Here is a 22,785-nt window from a genome sequence, read left to right on the forward strand (position 1 = left end):
AAAAAAAAAAAAAAAGGAAGGATTTAAATAATAATTTAAGTGCTTAGGAGGAAAAAAGCTCTCACAATCATTATACTATACTCATAAAATGATGCACCACTGAACTTAATTCCACTTAATCTATTTGAAAAACAGCATTTTGAATTTCAAATCTTTGAACTCAAGCCTCCTATCGGATGATGATCAACTGCTAACTAACAGGATAGTGCCCTTGATATAAAAATGGTTGCTGTACCACTGGCTAAGCATTTTCTACTTTTTAATAACAAGGATCCAATTACACCAATTCATCCTTAGTCTTCCACCCAGTCCCCTTGGAGAAGCAATATTCATTTGTAGGGCAGCACTCTAAGGCAGGATGCAAACAGAGACCAATTCCAATCCTATGCACCAGGATTATTTTATCACATGACAGACACTAAGCTGCACACAAAAATTGAGTTGTAATTTCTAGTGTGGTACGGCTTTACTTATCTAAAAAAACATTAAGCTTTTTGCAGAAATGAATACAACTCTAGAAACAGTGACACAGGCATAAAAGGGAAAGACTGTAAACAATACATCTACTCTGCTCCTCACCAATGATAGTGCTAAACAAATCAGAGAAGACACATAATTAGTAATGGCTGAAAGCTAGAAAGACATACGTGGCCCAAGTCTTTCTTGGTACAATAAATGAATCTGTACACTACCCTCAGTATCATGTATTGCTAGAGAAAGATTTTAATTAAATGCCAGGGAGAAGAAATCTGCCAATTAGAATTTTGCAAGTAGTTTGTTTTGCTAGGAAATAAACGGCTAGCAGCTGACATTGTCTTTCTGGCAAAATAAAGCAGCTCTTTCCCCTTTTTTGAAATAAACATAAAAACCATTATGTTTATTTAATACACTCCCTAAATTGGCAATTAGCTTGAAAAGACTGTTTTTACATATGGCAGAGTTCCCTGTACCTAAACCTCCCCACCCCCTCAATAACCATAATGTACCATATTTATATGTTGCTATAGTACTGTGGAAAGAAATTCAGTATTTCTCTATTATTTCACTAGCTCTAGAGTCAGTGATCTACATTTAAAAATCTGAAGAAAAAACTGGCAGCAGCAACCAGAGGATTGTGAAATTCAGAAACTTATTCAGTCACACTCAAGAGCAGACATTTTAAAACTCCTATGAGCCCTAATTTCATTGATATGAAAATAGCTATGAATGTTTGATAAATCTGCAAATATCAATAGATGAAACTCTAAAAATTATTTCACCAAGAGAGAATTAACAATTTTGCTAAAGGTAGAATAATGATGATGTTGATGGTGATGTCAGAAACTTGGCTTTTCAAAAGCATTCAAAATCCTCATTCTTGTTCTGCACCCCTTCCCCACCATGGCCCTGAATCTCCTTATATGCACAATAAACATTGGCATGTTTTTTTAATTTATGGGAGAATTCTAAGTATGGTATCTAGACCTCAGAAATAAAGAATACCTCATTTATTATACATTAAGAAATATGATAAATCCCTAAAACTGTTCCTTTTGAAATGATATTTATCTGGTCTAAAATTGGTAGTGAACAGGCATTTTTTAAATGGTTTTTTTCATGCTAATGGTCTGAAAACTGCTTCAAATTGTTGGACTTAAGTCATTTTCTACCAAACATACAATGACACATCTCATTTTACTGAAATTAGCTTAAAAACAATTAAAATTTTAATTAAAAACTAAGTCTAAGATGAAGAAAGCAAACATGAGCTCTTATGAAAATGTAGAATATTTTGTAATATCGAATTATAATAGCTGTGTACAGCTTATGAAACATATATGAAGATATTAGTATTATGAAATGTGGTCATTTTTGTCTTGTGATTAAAAGCCATGTCATATACTTATTTTTTTTTTAAAGATTTTATTTATTTATTTGAGAGAGAGAATGAGATAGAGAGAGCATGAGAGGGGGGAGGGTCAGAGGGAGAAGCAGACTCCCTGCCGAGCAGGGAGCCCGATGCGGGACTCGATCCTGGGACTCCAGGATCATGACCTGAGCCGAAGGCAGTCGCTTAACCAACTGAGCCACCCAGGCGCCCCCATGTCATATACTTATTGTGGTGGCATTTCAACATACTTATATGACCAAAACAGCTAATAATCTTTACATGAACAATATTGTCAACTTCAGTAGTAAGCAAATGCAATTAGACCACCTTTCCTTTTTAGTGCCCTAAGAATTAAAAGAAAAAAAAATGAAGTTCTAGAAAAGAAGACAAATTACTTCGCCAAGATTGCCACTGAGAACACTCTGCCTCTAGTTTTTAAGAGCTCCAATCTAAGAAATGTGGGCAGGTATATTCTCTTTGGGGGCTTAAATAAAATTGCCCACAACTGACAGTTCAGCTTAGCACATAAACTATACATCACTGAGAAGCCTGACTTATCATCAAAAATGGTCTCCAGGCATTACAATGATTATGTGCTGCCTTTCTCAGAGAGAAATTCTGAAGAAATAAAGGACTAAACCAGAGGAAACAAATAACCCTTTCATGCTCCCAGGGTACAGGCACACATATGAAATGGTTCCTGACCTATAATTTACCTAACGTGGCATGCTATCTTCTCTCATTTACCATATATTTACTGAACATATAACATGGGCATTTAGTTAAGATACCAGAACTACAACAGGGAGCAAAACAGTCTCTGTTGTCATGAAAGTTATGATTTGAGGTGAAAGACATCAAGCAAATATACCAATAAACAAAATTTAAAATAAAAAAATTCTATGAAGGAAAACAGAATGCTATAGGATAACAGTGGGAGTTGTCATTTAGACAAGGCACGTCTCTAAAGAAGTGAGCTGAATGTTAAATAGATACATTCCATGCTGAACAGAGGTGAGAAAGAACTTGGTGCTTTGGAGGAAGTAAGAGAAGGCTAGAGTGGGCTGTAGAAAATGATTGATCAGGAGAGGAGGACAATAAAGAGAGATAAGCAAGAACTAAAACCTGAAGAGAATGTGGAGCTATGTTAAAGGGTTGGGCTTTCTCCAAAGTGCAAGAGCAAACCTGTGAAGAACTTTAAGAAAAGGCATGATATATTTATGTTTTTTAAGGGATCATTCTAACTTCTGTGTGAAGAATGAACTGACAGGTAGTAAGAATGGATCTTTAAGGACCAGTTGGGAAGCTACTGCGATAGTCCACCACAGCAAGATGGTGGCTTGAAATAGTATACTGGGAGTGGAGACAGAGCATAGAGGGCGAATTCAAGATCTATTTAGGAAGCAGAATTGATAGAATCTAGTAGTGGTCTGGATATGTGTGTGTGTGCACTCATTTTATTTATTTATTTGAGAGAGACAGAGAGAGCAGGAGCGGAGAGAAGAGGGAGAAGCAGGCTCCCTGCTGAGCAGGAAGCCGGATGTGCGGCTCGATGCCAGGACCCCAGGATCATGACCTGAGCCAAAGGCAGATGCTTAACCAACTGAGCCACCCAGGTGCCCCCCGGTAATGAGAGGTCTTAAGAATGATCCAAGATGTCTAATTAGGAAGTTAGTAAATATTTATGGAGATAAGGTTTACAGAGATCAGGAAGATCAAAGATGTAGAAATAGGGAAAGAGCCAAGAGCTTAAGACTGAGTATGTTCATCATAAGATGCCTTTGAATTAGATGCATTAGAAGCTGAATACCAGACCCTAGAGCTCAGAAGTCTGGGCTGGTGATAGGAATTTAGGAATTTTCAGCACATATGATGGTTGGTATTTTAAGTCAAGAATGTAAGAGATATCCTGAGGAGAGATGGTAGAGTAATGAAAGAGGATTGAGTCCTGAGGAATTGAACAATTAGATGAACAGAGGAGTTTGCAAAGGTGTCTGAGAAGACGTGAACACAGGCAGCTAGAGAACCAGGAGTGAATGGTGTCAGAATATTTGAAGAAAAAAAGATAAACCCAAATGTTGCTGAGAGATTAAATAAAATGAGAATGTGAAAGATGTCTTTTTTGATAACACGGAAGTTATGAGCGAAGACCCTTCTGATGGACTGGTAGTTGTAGATAAGCATACTATCTACGTGGTTTGTACGAGGTGGGGGGATGACTAGAAAAAAACATAGCCTTTAAAGTCATTTGGAGGAGGTTAAGTAAATTAAGTTAGAAAAAAATTATACAAATTGTAAGCGCATAGCTTGTGAAAAGTATGACTTTCACCTACCATGTAACCCCTCCCATTCACTAGCCCCATAAAAGTAACTAGAGTGACTTCTAACACCATAAATTTGTTTTGCTTGTTTTCAAACTTAATCCATACACTACATATTCATTTGTGTCTGGCTTCTTTTGCTCAGTATTATGCTTGATGATCACCCCATGTTACAAGAAGAATTTATTCACCCTTTCTACTTAGATGGATGGTAAGGCAATTAATAATGCTACTATGAATACTCTTGTTCATTTTTGTCTTTTGGTGAATGTATGTATAGATTTCTGCTGGCTGTACACCCCAGAATAGCTAGGTCAGAGGATATATGCATGTTCACTTTTAGAATATACAACCAAACTGATTTCCAAAATAGTTTTAACGATTTACATACACATCCACCAGTAGCACATAAATTTCAGTTGTTCCACATCAAGGTACTTGATATTGCAGTCTTTTAAAATTTTAGCTGTTTCTTAGGGTATGTAGTGGTATTTCATTGTGGTTTTTATTTGAATTTATTCAATGATTAACAATTATTGGCTGCATGTTGGTTTTTGGATAGTTTCTTTTGTGGAGCACCCATTCAAGTATTCTGTCCTTTCAGAAATTTGGTTTTCTTTTTTCTCTGATTTTTAGGAGTTCCACAAGTCCTTTATTGGATACATGGAATACAAAAATATATACTCTCACTCTGTGACTTGTTTGTCCGCTCTTATAATAGTTCTGTCTTCCAACAAATATAAGTTCTTAATTTTAATAAGGTTCAATTTAGCAATCTTCTCCTTCCTTTTTGGATCCTCACCTATTCCAAGATTAAGATATTTTCAGTTTTTCCCTAAAGTTTTATCTTTAATATTTAGATCTATGAACCAACTGGAATTGATTCTTGTTGTGAGGTAGGAATGGAGATTCATTTTTTTTTCCCTCCCCACACGACCCAGCACTATTTATCGAAAAGTCCATTCTTTCCTGGGGCGCCTGAGTGGCTCAGTCGGTTAAGCGTCTGCCTTCGGCTCAGGTCATGATCCCAGGGTCCTGGGATCGAGCCCCGCATTGGGCTCCCTGCTCCATGGGAAGCCTGCTTCTCCCTCTCCTGCATCCCCGCTTGTGTTCCCTCTCTCTCTGTGTCTCTCTGTCGAATGAATAAATAAAATCTTTAAAAAAAAAGAAAAAAAAAGTCCATTCTTTCCTGACTGTGTTGCAGCGCCTTTGCTGTCATAAAATTAAGTAATTACATCTATGTGAGACCATTTCTGGATTCTTTATTCCGTTCCATAGATCCACTTGTCTATTCTCATGTGAATTGTGACACCGTCTAATGACTGTAGCTTTACAGCAAACCCTGTTACCTGGTAATGAAAGTCCTCCAGCTTTGTTCTTAAAATTGTCTTGACTACTCTTAGCCCTTTTCATGTCCATGTGGATTTCAAAACCAATTTGTCACTCCCTCTTTCTACCTTATATATAAGCCATCTGGCATTTTATTAGGATTCTATTTAATCTATAGACCAATTTGGGAAGGAGTCAATTTCACAGTACTGAGTTTCCCAATCTGACTACAGATTATTAGCTCTTAATTTCTGTCAAAGTTTTCTGTCAAAAGGTCTTGCAAGACTTAAGTTTGATTTTTTTTGGATTCTATTATAAATGGTATTGCTTTTGTAAATTTAATTTTCTAACTTATTGTTGCTTGTATATGAATTAATTTTGTATTTTGACTTTGCATCAAGTAGTCTTGCTAAATTCATTTATTAATTCTAATAATTTGTAAATTCTTTTAGACTTTTTACGTTCCCAAGTAATACATTTAGGTTCATAAAAGAAACTGGCCTGTAAATATTTTCTCTCAAAATGTGATGGTCGAGTCTTGGCATCAAGGCTTTGCTGATTGCAGAAAACAAGTTGTATTCTATGGAAGAGTATGAGTAAGATTGGGGTTACTTCTTCTTTAAACATTTATAAGAAATCACCAGTGGGGCACCTGGGTGGCTCCAGTTGGTTAAGCATCTGCCTTTGGCTCAGGTCATGATCCCAGAGTCCTGGGATCGAGCCTCATGTCAGGTTCCCTGCTCAGCAGGAAGTCTGTTTCTCCCTCTGCCCGTACCCCTGTTCCTGCTTTCTCTAATAAATAAATAAAATCTTAAAAAAAAATTCACCAGTGAAATCATCTGGGCATGGCTTTCTTTATAAATAAAATTTAAATAATGGATTCAATGTCTTTAATGGGTAAAAGCAATATTCAGATATTCTATTTCTCCATGTGCCAATTTTGGTAAAGTATGTTTACCATTCCACCTGAAATTTAAAATTTGCTTGCATAAAGTTGTTCATAATATCTTACCATTTTAACATCTGTAGAATCTGCACAGAAATGTCTTCTTTCCATTCCTAATATTGTGTACTTTCTTTTTTTTTTTTTTTAAAGAATTTATTTATTTGAGAGAGAGAGAGAGCGCACAAAGGGAGAGGAAGAAGCAGGCTCCTAGCAGAGCAGGGAGCCCGACTTGGGGCTCAATCCCAGGACCCTGAGATCATGACCTGAGCCAAAGGCAGATGTTTAACTGACTGAGCCACCCAGGCGCTCCTCTCTGTTTTTCTTGATCAGTATTGCTAGAGGTCTATGCATCTGATTTCTTCAAAGAATGAACTTTTGGCTTTGTTGATATTTCCTATTGCACATTTGTCTTCTGTTTCATTAATTTCTACTTTTTATAATTTCCTTTTTTCTACTTTAGTTTTAATTTGCTATTCTTTTCCTAATTTCTTGAGATATTTAAAACACTGATTTTTGACTTTTCTAATATATGCATTTATAGCTATAAATTTCCCATCAAATATAGCTTTAGCACATTCACATATATTTTGATATACTGTATTTTCATTATCATTCTGTTATAAATGTGTTCTAATTCCATAGTGCTTTCTTTTTGATCCAATAGGTTATTTGGAAATGTATTTTGGGGGGAGTTTGCTACCTATGCTTTTTTTTTTTTTTTTTAAAGATTTTATTTATTTGAGAGAGATAATGAGAGAGAGCACAGGAGAGAGGGGAGGGTCAGAGGGAGAAGCAGACTCCCTGCCGAGCAGGAAGCCCGATGCGGGACTCGATCCCGGGACTCGAGGATCATGACCTGAGCCGAAGGCAGTCGCTTAACCAACTGAGCCACCCAGGCGCCCTGCTACCTATGCTTTTATAATCCATTTCTTACTTTTTTTTTTTTTTGAAGATTTTATTTATTTATTTGACAGAGAGAGAGACAGGAGAGAGGGAACACAAGCAGGGGGAGTGGGAGAGGGAAAAGCAGGCTTCCCATGGAGCAGGGACCCCGATGTGGGGCTCGATCCCAGGACCCTGGGATCACGACCCAAGCCAAAGGCCTAACGACTGAGCCAACCAGGTGCCCCCCATTTTTTACTTAATTCTTTTGTGGTTGGATAACATATTCTGGATTACATTTGTTGAGACTTTCTCTATGGCCCATCATATGATCTATTTTGGTAAAAGATCTGTGTGAACTTGGAAAAACATTTTTGAAGCTGTATTACTAGATACATACAAACTTACAGTTCTTACGCTTTCCTGATAGAATGACCTTTTTGGGATGTCTGGCTGACTCAGTTGGTGGAACATGGGACTCTTGATCTTAGCGTTCTGGGTTTGAGCCCCATGTTGGGGGTAGATTACTTAAAAAAAATAAAATCTTAAAAAAAAAGAATGACCCTTTTATAATTATGAAATATTCTTTATTATTTCTAGTTATTCTTCTTGTATTCAAGTCTACTATGTGTTGCTATTTATATTATATATATTTTTTGTTTAGTGTTTGTATGATATTTTCCATTCTTTTACTTCCAATCTTTCTGGGTCTTTACATTTCTGGTGTGTCTTTCATAAGCAGTATGTAGTTGGATTGAAAACAAATCAATCTGGGACACCTGGGTGGCTCAGTTGTTAAGCGTCTGCCTTCGGCTCAGGTCATGATCCCGGGGTCCTGGGATTGAGCCCCGCATCAGCTCCCTGCTCCATGGGAAGCCTGCTTCTCCTTCTCTCACTCCCCCTGATTGTGTTTCCTCTCTCGCTGTGTCTCTCTCTGTCAAATAAATAAATAAAATCTTTAAAAAAATCAATCTGACATTTACTGTTTTGTTTTTCAATAAAATCCGGTTTCTACCTATTATGTTATTGTCTCTGTCTCATCTATGACCTTTTCTTTCCTTCTTTTGGATTAATCTAGTAATTTTTCATTCTATTTTTCTCCTAGCTATACATTCATTTATTGTTCTTTTATTGGTTATACAAGAGATTATGAGTCATTGACTTATTTTAGTCTAATAAAACATTAGGAATTCTACTACTTCCCAGACAACGCTAGGACCTTAGTATTTTCCATTTACACTGATCCTACCTTTTGTACTATAATTATCATATGTTTTAATTTTATATATATTTAATATCCCAAAAATCATTATTATTTTTATATAGTCAATGTTAATGTAGCTGTATCTATGTATTTATCCTTTCTGTTGCTCTTCATTTCTTTTTTGAACTTTCAAGTTCCATCCAGGATCATTTTTCTTCTGCTTGAAAAATTACCTTTAGGTTTTTTGGTTTTTTTTTAGTGAGGGTCTGCATGCAATAAGTTGTTTTAGTTATTTTTCTGGTTATCTCTATGTCTCATGTACTTCAGAACAACATTTTCATTGGGAATAGAATTTTATATTGAGTTATTTTCTTTAAGCACTTTAAAGATTGCATTCCAGTTTTTTTTTACCTCCATTATTTCTGTTGAGAAGTCAGATGTGTCTTATCACTGTTCCTTTGAATATGAAGGGTCTTTTAATTCTCTGGCTACGTTCAGCAGTTTTACTACAAAGTGCTTAAGTTTGGTCCTCCTTGCATTTAGTCTTTTTTTTTTTTTTTCCTCCTTGCATTTATTCTGCTTGGGGTTTATTATACTTTTGAAATCCATGGCTTGATGTCTTTTATCAGTTTTAGAAAATTCTCAGTCATTATGTCAAAAGTTTAGCTAAGGTACTCTGCTAGCTAAGGTATTGCTGCCTTGGGTGTCCATTTCGTTTGGCCAAGCAGCCTGGGGGGTGAGGGGGGGGTGCTTAAACTGACATTTGCCCCTTGGGAAAGCATGTGCCTTAGCCAACAGCCCGCAGAGTCACACATAAATTTAAGTTCCTGATGTGATTTACCCAACAGCCCCAGTGGTAACAGTCTCCCCTATCTTCCAGGGCCTTCCCCTTGCACATCCCCTAGGTAAGATCCCCTTGGAGCTTACCAAATTCTGTTCTTTTGGTTTCAATTGACCAGTCAAGCCTAGCCCAGGAACTCCAAAGCACTTCGCCCATGGAACCTCATAAAGGCATATGCCCTGGTCCTGTGGCTCTCTGTATCTGCAACCTGCCTTGATTTTCCTGTGTGGTCCCTCAAGGTGTACCACGTACTTCCTCTAGGACCTGTGAAAAATAAATTTTTCTATTTCAATTCCCTTATGATCTTTTGTTGAACTGTGCTTCACCACTTGACACCCCAGAGCTCTACTTACCAAAGGTTAATTTAACAATTAGTCACAACACATTATCTTTTCAAACATCGCTTCTCCTAATTTTCTCTCTCCTTTTCTGGGACTCCAATTACAAGTGTATTAGACTTTTTCATCATATTTCTGAATATTTTCATATTGCTGCTGTAACAAATTACCATAAAACTATTGGCTTAGAGGGTCGCCTGGGTGGCTGAGTCGTTGAGCATCTGCCTTCGGCTCAGGTCATGATCCCGGGGTCCTGGGATCGAGCCCCGCATTGGGCTCCCTCCTCCTCGGGAAGCCTGCTTCTCCCTCTCCCACTGCACTTGCTTGTGTTCCCTCTCTCGCTGTATCTCTCACTGTCAAATAAATAAAATCTTAAAAACAAAAAACAAACCCAAAAAAACTATTGGCTTAGAGTTATACAAATTTATTTTCTTATAGTCTGGATATTAGAAGTCTAAAATGGTTCCAAAGGGCTGGATTCATCTGGAGGCTCTAGGGGAGAATCCATTTCCTTGCCTTTTCCAGCTTCTACGTGCTGCTTCCATTCCCTGGTTTATGGCCCCTTCCTCCATCTTCAAAGGCAAGAATGCAGCATCTTCTCTTCTCTCTGACTTGTTTCTGTGTATCTTCTATCTATATCTGATCTTTTTGCCTCCCACTTAAGACCCTTCTGATTAGACAGGACACATCTGGATAATCCAGGATAATCTTACCTCAAGATTCCTAATTTAGTCGTATCTGCAAAGTTCTTTTTTGCTAAGTAGGGTAACATACGCACAGGTTCTGGGGATTAGGATATGGACATCTTTCAGGGACCATTATTCAGCCTTCCACATTCTCTTATACATTTTATTATATTTTCATACTTTTTCTTCTCCATGCTTCAGTCTGATATTTTCCAAGGCTCTATCTTCCAATTCACCTCTTCTGTTTTATTAAATCCTATTAAAGGTTCTTAGTTTCAATCATTGTATTTTTTGGTTTCTATAACTTCCAAATGATTTTTAAAATAAATTCTACTTCTCTAGTGACATTTTCCATTTTAGCATCTATTTCTTTAAACATATTAGTCACTGTCTGTGTCTGATAACTCCAATATCTGTATTATTTCATCTGTTCCCATTGTCTGAATTTTCTCTTAATCCTATTATTTTCATATGCCTGGTAATTTTTGCTAACAAGGTAGATGAAAAATTGTAGAAGCTTTAGATGATATTACTTCCTTCAGAGAGAAATCACCCTCCCCTCTGGAATGCAGCAACAGACAGATCATCTTATTTTATTTATTTTTAAATATTTTATTTATTTATTTGACAGGGAGAGAGAGACAGTGAGAGAGAGATCGAGCACACAAGTAGGGGGAGCAGCAGGCTTCCCACCGAGCAGGGAGCCTGATGCGGGACTTGGTCCCAGGATCCCTGGGATCATGGCCTGAGCCGAAGGCAGACGCTTCACCGACTGAGCCACCCAGGCGCCCCCAGATCATCTTATTTTAATCAGAAACTGTACTTACTTGACGTTAGGTGGCAATTTTCTAAGGCTCTCTCTCTACCTCTAGTTTGCCTCCACTTAAAGGGTGTAATCCTTTAAAAGGGAATCCTACTTGAGAGTCTGGGATGTTTATAGGTCCTTTCCTCCTTGGAGGGATCTGATTTTTAACTTTTGCTTCTTAACATCATGAGATGGACAAAAATTTCACTCTGTTTTTCAGGGGTTTTCTGCTTAGCTTCTTAGCCTTTGACTCTGTGTAGCAAATACCCTAAGGGAAAAATAAATTAAAAAAATCATTTCTTGGTGCCTAACCTTTTCTCCTAGGATTTTGGCTCCTCAGTCCTGGCCACCTGGGGATCTCTAAACTCCAATTTTTGTGTACCAGCCCTAAACTGGCTCCTCTGCTTCTAGCAGAAGTCCTCTGCTAAGTTTCATAATTTCTTCTCTTGTACCATGAATTAAGCAAATTCCTAGAGGGGAAAAGAGAAGCACAGAACATAAGCCCACTTCTTTGAAGTTGCCTGTGCTCCATAATTTTGGTTTCTTAAGTCCTGGCTACCTCATTAGGTCTCTGATGCCACTATTCTTTTCTTTTTTTGGTATGATATCTGCCTTTTCATGTTGTTCTCAGCAAAAGCATCAGTCTGTAGCAACCTAGTCCTTCAGAGCCAGAAGTGGAAGTCATAGCAGAGTTCTCAATCAAAACTCTACTGCTTATTAGCTGTGTGACTTTGGCAAATTACTTAACCTAGATATTTAAAGATTCTGTGTTTCAATTTTCTTCTATGTAAAATGAATACTATCTTATAAAGTTATGAGGATGTGACGATTAAATGAAATACGTTTGTAAAACGTCTAGTAACAAAAACACTTAATGAGGGCTTACTATGTGGCAGGCAGTTTATGTGGATTTAACGATTTAATGGAGATATAGTTATTAACTCCCATTTCCTTTCCAAGGTCACATAGTATTAAGTGATGGAGCCAGGATTTGACTCTAGAGCACTTTTCTTACTAACTACTCAATACTACTTTAATAATATTGCTTTTGTATCATGTCTGATACCAGTTAAATGCTCAATAAATGTCAGTTATTATTATACAGGAAATACAAATGCTTTAGAAATATTCACTAATCACATCAGTTTTCCTCTTCTATTTATTTTTTCCTTTTCATTTTTGAAAAAAAAATTCTTAAAACATCTTCCTATGTATTTTAAAAGAAGCTATTGTGAAAAATGTCTAATAGCTTACTGAATGGGGAGGTAATAATTTGCTTAACCATTACTTTATTGTTGGATATTCAGAAGGTTTCCATTTTTTTTTAGAAAGTACAGATATCAGTACTATTAACATTTGTGCCTTTAACTACTTTCTTCATTTGAAGTATTTTCTCAGAATAAAATCCTATCAGTGAATTACTGGCTCAAGACTATGAACACTTTATTATTGCTGATATAACAGCTATATTGTTACATTGTTCCCCCAAAGATTTGTAGTAATTGTGATACCATCAGCAACAAAAACGAAAGGTTTGTGTCAAGAGAATAGGTATTAAAGCTATGGAGTACAGGAATGAAAGAAACGTGGAGATGGGAAAGAGAAGAAAGATATACATTCTGAGGCTGAGAAAGAGAAAAGTGGAGTATCTGGATACTCATTCTTGTGAAAGAGGGGTATTAGCTTCACTTAAAGAAGTAGGGATGGAAAAATGACGGGGCTGTGTTGAAAATTCAAATGCTTCAATATAAATACACATACATGCACATCACAATCTTTTATGAATAATGTTTCTATGATGAGTTTTCAAAAGATATGTGTTTCCCACCCTCATCAGTGCAATGTTGAATACAGAGAAATATTATTTAGGTGTAATTTACAGATAGATTATCTGATACACCAGGTTTAACTTAATCTTCAGTATCACTTATTCTAACCTAATATTCTAACATTTAGTAATCTGGTGTGTGGATCTCTATTATTGTTTGAAGATACACAGAGAAATAATCTCTCTTCAGGATAACATATTAAATTATAAAAACATTATACATATAAATTACAAAATAACCACACGTGTTATTGTTTTCTCTTAGTTCAGTTAATTTAGTAAAGCGTACTGGGAAGCAGGAGGCCTATGTTCAAGCACCCACTGTGTCATCTGCTTGGTGCATAATTTTGGGCCTTAATTGCCTTACCTATATATTGGGATTATATTTTATCTGACTAAAAACCAGTATTGGAACATGGCTTCTGTTTAATATTCCTAATCTTAAATATGTTTAGTGAGTATACTATATTTGAATAAAAGTGAAAGAATCGCTCCTTTTTTGCTAATGCCTACCATGATTTGATTATCTCTTTTTAATTTTAATACCTTATTAACCTTATTACCAGGTTAGATTTGAAGTTATTACTTTAAAAGCTACCTTACGGGACTCTCTTAGGACCATTTGTCTGCTCCTACCATCAGATGAATCTCAGTGTATATACTCAAAGGCAGTTGCTTTTCTACCACTGCCTTCCTCTTTTCTCCTTTGCTCCCATTGTGGATTTTGGGACAGTATGTACCTGCTCATTATGGAGAAACAGAAAGGGCCCTGAAAATATGGGCTTTTAAAGAGAGACCCTCCTCTCTGTCTTTGCACTGTAGGCTCCCCAAGCAAAAAAAATGAAGCAAACAAAAAACTTCTCTGCTAACTGCTTCATTATGTGCACAGGTAAGTGCCTGACTATCCAAGTTCCATTTCAGATTTTTCTTCCAGTTTCTGTTAGCTCCTAGAAAATTTCAGTGATACTGAGGAATCATGGAGTATGAGAATAACTTGCCTGCGAGGCATTCAAATCCTGTCTCTATCACTTACTGATCAAGTGATTTTGGGCAAGTGACCTAAGCTCTCCAAGTCTCGATTTTTTCATATGTAAAATGAAGTTAGTTAATACTTACAACACCAAATTTTAGAATTAAGTTAGTCAAATGGTATTTGGAATTATGGCTATCTGTGGTTTGAATGTGAATATCATTTAGAAAATAAGGAGAGCTCCATTGAATAAAGTAGTTTTTAAGCTAATTCAAATTAGAGGCTGGTTTGATTTCTAGGGTCCTAAAAAATCGGCATCTTTTAAAGAATCCATTCTAGATGGGGAGCAAATATAAAGGCTTTGAATTCTTTCATGGTCCAATAGATGCCAATTCCAAGGTATAGAAAATGGTATATTAAAAGCAACAGCCAAAATGAAGAATAATTTTGTATCCATAATTAGCCAAAAACTTGCTGGTGAAATTATGTGGAAAACAACACACTCATACATTGCTGGTGGCATCAAAAATTAGTACAACCTTTCAGAAAAATAATACAGTATGACATGCCCATACTCTTATAATCCCACTCATAAGACTATCCTAAGACATTAATTCAAATAAGGATAATAGCTGGGACATAACAGGTACTCACATATTTCTTCAAATGAATACCTTTATTTGCATTGACCTCTCCAAGTCACTGCCCTTGGTTCCTTCTCATTTATGATTTTCTATTTTAATCATCTCAGGATAGTTTCAGAATCAAATTCTTGTGTCTTTGTCTAGTCTCTGTTCTCCAACCTTCTCCATTAACTTCATTGTTGATTGCTATCAGACCCCCTTACCTTCTGATACTTTCACCGTCTAAATTGTTTACCTTCACAAGGAAACCAAGTTGATGATATACCACATCCTTGACCAAATAAAAAATCTGACGCTTCCTTCAAAATCCTAGGATGTCTTTCTCCTTTGTCAACACCTTTCTAGTCTAACTGCCTGCTTCATTAAGACAAAAGATGGCCAGAAACCTTCATATCCATTCTCACTTGATCCTCACCATATCTCTGGTCTTGTACCTAGCCACTTATATTTCCCTCTGTTATCACCTCCTTGCTTCCATACTCTTGCTTTCTCCTTCTAGTTCCATCCAAAATCCAAATTCTTCAAGTTTAAGTATCTCCTTTATAAAAGATACAATTCACGTACCTCTTTAGTGTACAATTTCAGTGGTTTTTAGTATGTTGGTATATAGGTATTTTAGTATCAAGACTGTACAATCATCACCATTATCAAATTCCAGAACATTTTCATTACCCCCAGAAGAAACTCCATGCCCATCAGCAGTCACTCCCCATCCCCCATCTCCAACCCCTGGCAACCTCTAATATACTTTCCATCTCTATGGACATCTCATATAAATGGAATCACACATAATGTGGCTTTCTGTGTCTGGCTTCTTTTACTTGAGTGTAATATTTTCAATACATACTTGAAAATATGTATCACTACTTCATTCCTTTTTATTGATGAATAATATTTCTTTGCATGGCTATACTTCACTTTATTCATTCATCAATTGATGAACATCTGGATTTGTTTCTATTTTTTTACTCTTCTGAGTAATGCTGTTATGAACATCTGCATAAAGGTTTTTGTGTGAATATATATATTAATTAATTTATTTGACAGAAAGAGAGAGAGCCAAGCAGGGGGAGCAGCAGGCAGAGTGAGAAGCAGGCTCCCCGCTGAGCAGGGAGCCCAATGCGGGGCTCGATCCCAGGACCGTAGGATCATGACCTGAGCAGAAGGCAGATGCTTAACCCAGGTGCCCCTGTATTTTCAATCTCTTGGGTATGCAAACTATGAATGGAAATGCAAGTTAAATACCTCTTGATACCCAAATCTATTGTTTCTGAGTTCAGATAGCTTGGGTTATCTTTCTTTGTTTTTTTTATTCCAAAGATTTTATTTATTTATTTGAGAGAGAGAGAGAGAGATAGTGAGAGAGAGTACAAGCAGGGGGAGCGGCAGACAGAGGGAGTGGGAGGAGAAGCAGGCTCCTCGCTGAGCAAGAAGCCTGATGTGGGGCTTGATCCCGGGACCCCGGGATCATGACCTGAGCTGAAGGCAGATGCTTAACCAACTGAGTCACCCAGGCACCCCTGGGTTATCTTTCACAATGCAAACAACTCTATACTGACCTCTCCATCCCACCTTCACTTAAACAGCTGAAGTCTTCAGAATCTACACATGTTAATTGCAACTTACTTCTTTCCAATTAAATTGAGGACAGGGATCAATTCTCACAGTTTTGATCATACAGTAGTTGTTTAATATATGCTTATTGATACACTGACACCCTGAGATGCCCACAAATGTGAGAATGAGGACTTATTCATTCCTTCATTTGGCAGATATTTGGTTGTACACTGGTCACTGTGCTTAATGTTGGGTACAAATAGTGCACAAAAGTTAGTAAGTTCCATCATACCCCAGGTGCCAATTCAACTCCACAAATACACACTGAATACTTATGATGTGAATAGCATTGTGTCAGGTATTTCAGCAGACACAGATAAGAATAAGATATAGTCTGCAGCCTTTTATGGCAGTACATAAGCTCTACATACAAAAATAACAATGACAAAAGCAAACAGCAGCATCGCTGGATGCTAAATGCCATAAGGCAAGTACAAAAGGCTCTGGAGAGTCAATGGTCAGAGCATACATGCTTGAAAGAGTGGAGTGAGAAGGACCAACATCAGAAAATGCTTCTTGAAGTTGAAGGTGGTAGGGCCTCCAAGATGATGGCATTTTGATAGATAGGGATTCCTAGGAAAAGAGAAAGTGTTTCAGGTGGAGGACAGCAAGAACAAAGATTGAAAGGCTGGGTACAGTACAGAATTTTTTTCAGAGACCAATCTAGTTAGGAATGTGTAGATGGGTAATGAGTGAAGGCTCTTGGATGTTAGGCTTAGTATTTAAATAGGTTTAGAAGAATCATTTGAAAGTCTTCCTATAGGGCGCCTGGGTGGCTCAGTTGGTTAAGCGACTGCCTTCGGCTCAGGTCATGATCCTGGAGTCCCGGGATCGAGTCCCGCATCGGGCTCCCTGCTCAGCAGGGAGTCTGCTTCTCCCTCTGACCCTCCCCCCTCTCATGTGCTCTCTCTCATTCTCTCTCTCTCAAATAAATAAATAAAATCTTAAAAAAAAAAAAGTCTTCCTATAACAATTCAAATTACTTTGGTGATTCCTTAATCTTTTTTTAAAACTTTTCTATTATATATATTTTCTAAAGTGATCATGGATATTAGAGATTTCTCCTTCCAACAAGGGATAAAAAATAAAATCTTAATAGCCAAGCAGGCTGATAGGAGAAGGCATAATTTCAGTAATCCTGGCACTGCATCTCCATACTTTTGGGGACATGTAAGGCTTAAAACACTCATGTAGGTAAATACTAATGGCCAAAATAGCAGAAGCAAGACTGGGAATAAAATAATTGCATTCATTAAGCTCCTAACACCAGGCACTGTGCCAGGTGATTTACCCAGAATATCCTCGATCCACCAAACAACGCTATTTAGGTTTATAGCAACTGAGGCTCAGAGAGGTCAAATAAATTGCTCACAGTAACTAAGCTAGTAAGCTCAGCTAGTAAAAGGTGGACATCAGTTTTGAAACCAGGCCTCTCTGATCTCCTATTTTCTCTATTGCTTACTTTTATTTGTTTTTACTATATAAAGGAGACCAAAATGGTAAGTTCATGATGCACGCATCGATGAAAAGGACTAAATATTTAACAGAGGGGCTTTAATGGTCTGGAGAAAAATTACGCTGAAATATTCAAAACTGGTTTTAGAATGGTTTAGAGATCAAGATCAAGTCGGATGAAGTTCAGGGCTGCTTCTCGATCCAGTATGAACAATGATTGTACAATAGATCTTATTTAGGAATACCAAGGGAGCAATATTCTACTTTTCATTTGGAGACTAGAGAGTACATTCCAAGAGAATAGGGTTGTCTGTACTCACTGATACATCACAAGTCCTTAGAACAGGATCTATCCCACAGTAAGCACTCAATAAACTCTTCCTGATATAATGAAAAGTCATTAAGGGGTATTCTCATTTGAATACTCTTGAAACAGAGATAAAGAGACAGAAGAGTAGTAAGTTTAAAAACCAAGTTGTTAGGATACTCTCATTAACACTTAACCCCATGGCAAAAACAAACTACCAAAACAACAAACATACAAAAAAAGCAACGGTTGTAAAACATTAGCATGATTTTACAATGAAAGGTGGACAAAAGAAATTAAAAAGACACTTTTGCACTTTATATAGTACCTAGCACTCTGTGGATAATCAAATTTCAGTGAAATGGAATCCAGAATTTTGACCTATTATTTTAATGTTTTAAACTTTTGTGTGCAGTATATCCAATGATTGTTTTTGGAAAAGAAAATGGCTATCTAATCTGAGTACCCCAAAAGTACCAACAATTTCTTTCTTATAGATGGCAAGCAATGGAACGAAAATCTCAAAATCATTAACTCAAAGAAGTAGCAGAGTACACTTCCATAAGTCTTTATTTTTCTAATTTTGATACTATGTTTCTATTAAAACATACAAAGAAAGCTGCAACAAAGAGCACAGAAGGAAAAAAAAAGTCTTTGGAAGATTGCAATCCTTTCTCAAGAAACACTTTTAAAGATTTTAAGGAATAAAAGCAGGTTCCGTGGACATTTCCCCTCTGTTTTTCACAAGCTTTTCTAATATTTCTTCTTTGATGGAACCAATGAATTAACTACCACTTATCACAAAACGTTTTCTTTCAGATATGTGCTGTATATATTACTTTCTTCTGAACAGACAGCTCTTCAAGCTGCTCAAGTCTTTCAGCTGCAGCAATTTTTCTTATTTCTGTTATACTGCAATTCTTCCACAGAATATCATAAAGACCCAATTAAAAAAACTTCTTTGCTCTCCAGTTTCCCAAAGGCAATACTACATATCTCCATCAATATTTTAACTAAATTTTCTCTATCTTTTTCATTTAGTTCCACAATCTTTGCTTACTTCAATAACTCCTAATACTATAGTTTAATTGTCAGGGTGATCATATCATATTTTCTTTTATATTACATTAATATGGAAGATAGTGAGCACTTTCTTTCTAATCAACTAATTAATACTTGCTTGAGGCAGTCTACATGTCCCTAACCTTCAATTAATAATAACACAGACATTATCAGGTCTTGCCTTTTCAATTATTGCAGAAATTTTGTAGTCTTTCTAAAGATAACTCACTGATTTTAGGGTCTTAGATTTTTTTTTTTTTAATGTTCACAGGTTAAAACATATATTTTTTCCTTACTGTAGTATTTAGTTTAAAACACATTTTCTAATAAACTCTAAGTGAAATAACTTTTTAAAAGAACTAGAATTAAAACAACTGCAAATTCTGAGGATAGATTATATAGCAAATCCCAAAGGAAAAAATACACAGGCCTTATTCTTTTAAAAATCCTTTAAAGACATTACAGTTCACTTGGTATTCTAAAATTAATAAAGTTGAGATTTCATAGGCTCCAGATTGATTCCTTCAGCACACACACACACAGTGATATTTGAAAAGAGAAGCCAAGAAATCTAAATTGTTGAGTGTTTATTACCACTTTATATTGTTTCTTATAAAACACTGAAAACATAGGGAAAATAAAAAGTTCTGTCTTACTCATCTTCTGTCCTTTGTGAGCCAAATGTCCTGCTTGCTTAAAATCTAGCTGAGTATCATGATCCTTGCACCATGGTTTGAAAACACAAAGAGGAGATACCAGTTTTTAATCAGTGCTGAAATTAATTAAATTACAAAGGTAAAAGTGTACCAATGCACAACTCTCACAAGTGCTACATGAAAGTTACATGTAAGAATTTTTAAGGTTGAGGAAGTTGTTTTCAGGTACAGGGCAAAAGCTGTAGCCTCAAATCAACGACAGGTCTAAGAATTTAAGACACTAATCGTACCAGTTAAGGTAACACCAAGTATTTCAGTACTTCAGTACGATACTTCCACTCTTGTAGGGTGAAAATGCCTCATAATTTATGTAAAACATTGAGTCCTATAATAAACCACCTCCTTAAAAGAGCAGCTACAGAGTTCCGGTGGCATGCCAAGACAGAGAACACCACTATACCTCACTCAATCAAGGCTGGACTTGAGTAGGGGATCAGGGGTGGACAATCCATAATTACACAAGAAAGTATGTCTTGTAGAGCTGAGTAATTTTAACAAGGGTCTTCGAATACTTTGATGAACGCATTAAAAAATTTTTTTGGGGGGGAAAGAAATTTTCCATCTTACACGTGGAAATAAAACTCATAAATTCTGACTGGAGGCTGGTGATTAGCACAACTTTGTGGAATAACCTAACTTTTCACATAAAACACAATCCTAAAACTTTAAGATACCGTCTATGCAAATGGCACCAAGTATCACCTTTTCCAGCCTTCGCCGGCAATGGAAGTGGGTTGGACACCCCCAAACCATCACCCTACCCCCACAGGAAATGAGTTCTGTCTTCCCCCTCCCCCTGGACGGCCTTCCTCCCCTCCCCCAACCGGAAGTGAGGCGCCCCCATTCAGTCGGCCTCAAACCGAGACAAACCAGTAATAGCAAAAGAGAGATGATCTTCAAGGGGTGAAGGGCACCTCCACTGTGGCCACCCCGAAGCTCGCCTTGCTTACTGACCTGCTGACGATAGGGGCAGGCAGGGGCCTGGGGCCTAAAGAAAGTCCCTTGCACAGAGGACAATTCCCTGAGCCCCTCTCAATCGCCTTCACTCTTCTCACTCCGTCGTCTCACAGCATGGAAAAAATTCCTCCGCAGTACTTTATTTTGATATCTTTTCTTTCCCTTTACTTGGTCGCTTAACCATCTTCCCATAGGTAACTTTTCTTATCGCAGTAACATTTAAAATTGTTCCGGGGGGGAGAAAAATGGAATATTATTCTCCATACCTTCAGAAAAATGAAGGGATTATTTTGTTCAAATGCGGCGAAGGACTACGTGATTACGCAAGGTGAGACTTACTTTCGCGGAGGTTTCTGGGAGATGTAGTTTTTTAAATTGCTAAGGCCGGCAGAAAGGAATCGGTAATTACTATACACTGGAGTCCTTGGAAACACATGTTTTGTATTCGAGGGCAGGCTCACCAGGGGACTTCGGCACCAAAAGGGCCAATACGCCCTTGCCCTTTTCCTCTGGAACTTAATGGAACCAAAATTTCCCTTCACTTTGGCCCAAGGTCCTGGTCGTCCCGCCCTCTCCCTTTGGCCACGCCCTCGTCACCAGTCAGGCGCCCTCATAGGCTCATCCTCTGGAGGTAGGAACGCGAGAGGAGGGGCGTCACGGTGACTCCTCCCGCGGGGTCGAAGAGAGACTGGTGAGAGGGGCCGAAGGCCAGGGCTTGTGCGCGCGCGCGTGCTCGCTCCTCAAGGAGCGCGGCGGAGAGTGTGAGCGCGCAGGGGTGGCGCGCTGGGCTGGGAGGAGGCTGGCAGGCTGGTGGGCTGGGCGGGCGGCGGGCGGCGGGCGGCCGGGAGCGCGCGGCAGACTCGGCGGCGGCGAGTAGTTAGTTACTTGTTAGTCAGTGTCAGTTGCTCGGTGGCGGCGGCCGCGGTCACCGGGAAGGGGACGGGACGGCCGACGATGGTGGTCACCACAGCGGCATGTGCGCCTTTCAGGTAACAGGGGCAGGGCTACCCGCGTCCCCTCGGTTCCCTTCTCCTCCGGCGCCGATTTGTGGGACCACGGTCGTCCTGGGGTGAGGGCGCTGACCTGGGGGAATCCGGGCGGGGCTGCGCGGGGTCGAGTGGCGCCGCCGCGGGGGCCCAGGCGGCCGGTGTGTCCCGCCTGGCGCGGGCTCTGCGGCCACCCCCGAGCCCCGCCGCCCCCGGGGCTCGCCGCCGCCGCCCCCTCCCGCGGCGGCGGCGGCGGCGGCCCCGGTAGCTCGGCGCCCCCCAGAGGAGGGAAAGTTGGGACCTGGCGAAGAGGGACGCCCCCGGGCGCGGCTGGGAGGCTGCTGGGGAAAGTGAAGCCTGTGAAGAGCTGGATGCGGGGAGACTGGGGCAGGAAGGGCTTCTCTCTCTCTTGCTAAGCCTACACACGGTCATCCCGCTTCAAATCCGGGAGGATTCGGTGCAGGCTCGCCAGCCGCGCCGGGACGAAACCCGGGGGCTCTTTGCCTGCTCGCTTGGCCCTGCGGTTTGTGAGCCCGCTAACGTGCGGGTTTGCTGGGTTGTTTGGGAATTTTCAGTGGTTCGGTCGGTCAGTTTGTTTCTCCTTTGCCCTTTGACTTATCCGTTTTTGCTACTTTTCTTACCTCCCGCGTTGGGGGCTAGCAGTCTGAACTCCCATCCCTCCCCCTCCCTGCACCATCCGTCTGAGAATTTGATTTCGTTTTTCGCCCTTTGACAACGTTAAAGACTGCAGAGTGCAACAGGAAAGAGATTTCCCACCTTTAAATGTTACTTTTTTGCAGTCCTTTGTTTTGTTTTGTTTTTCAAGATCCAAGTTTAGGAATTTGAAAGCTGTGGAATGGAGTTATTAGAAGGCTGGCCCTAAGGGGATAGTGACGAGTTAAAAGAAAACTATGATTTCATCTTTATTGGCTTTGCTATAGAAAACCTAATACATTTTTCTTCTGCCTCTGTTAAATGTGGTAAGATTAGACGTTGAATTAAATATTTGGAGACTTACTTA

The 22,785-nt window shown here is 38.7% G+C and overlaps 2 protein-coding genes across 10 annotated transcripts in view; one reads left to right on the plus strand and one right to left on the minus strand.

The window, feature by feature from the left end:
• The window catches only part of HMG20A (high mobility group 20A), a 94,998-nt gene extending 73,754 nt beyond the window's left edge, over positions 1–21,244 (minus strand). For 4 of the 5 annotated variants that reach the window (XM_034993991.1, XM_034993990.1, XM_034993985.1 and 1 more), the window contains exon 1: positions 20,776–21,088. The gene's annotated coding sequence lies outside the window, so the exon portion shown is untranslated. Of the gene's footprint in view, positions 1–20,775; positions 21,089–21,117 lie in introns of those variants that run through there. The other variant, XM_034993989.1, reaches the window with a different exon arrangement.
• Positions 21,245–21,617: 373 nt separating this feature from the next.
• Positions 21,618–22,785, plus strand: part of PEAK1 (pseudopodium enriched atypical kinase 1) — a 321,626-nt gene continuing 320,458 nt past the window's right edge. For all 5 annotated transcript variants that reach the window (XM_034993978.1, XM_034993980.1, XM_034993979.1 and 2 more), the window contains exon 1: positions 21,618–21,767. The gene's annotated coding sequence lies outside the window, so the exon portion shown is untranslated. The remainder of the gene's footprint in view (positions 21,768–22,785) is intronic.

Source organism: Mirounga leonina, unplaced genomic scaffold, assembly GCF_011800145.1.
Source record: "Mirounga leonina isolate KUSES-001 unplaced genomic scaffold, KU_Mleo_1.0 Mir_91, whole genome shotgun sequence".
Classification (NCBI taxonomy): domain Eukaryota; kingdom Metazoa; phylum Chordata; class Mammalia; order Carnivora; family Phocidae; genus Mirounga; species Mirounga leonina.